Genomic DNA, 333 nt, shown 5'->3' on the forward strand with positions numbered 1-333 from the left:
GTATAAATGACATATTTCTTGGGTCTGAATGTGAAGAGTACCTTAATGATCTTATGATGGTCATGCAGATACAGTAACAACCGTTCGACAGAACTGTTTACAATTTTATGAAACTGCTGCGGATCAAATTCGTAACAGATTGCCTATTAAAGACGAGTTTTTAGAGAAATTAAAAGTTTTTGGACCATCTGCAGCTCTATTCGATGAAAATAGAGAAAGATCATGTATCTTTCGTTGCGAAAACTCTAAGTGGCTTCGACGAAGAATTTTTAAAAAAAGAGTGGCTTCAATTGCCACAAGATTTTAATATTGAAGAAAAATATAACATATCTA

Source organism: Odontomachus brunneus, unplaced genomic scaffold, assembly GCF_010583005.1.
Source record: "Odontomachus brunneus isolate Ranch 3 - 2012 unplaced genomic scaffold, Obru_v1 Obru_scaffold_335, whole genome shotgun sequence".
Classification (NCBI taxonomy): domain Eukaryota; kingdom Metazoa; phylum Arthropoda; class Insecta; order Hymenoptera; family Formicidae; genus Odontomachus; species Odontomachus brunneus.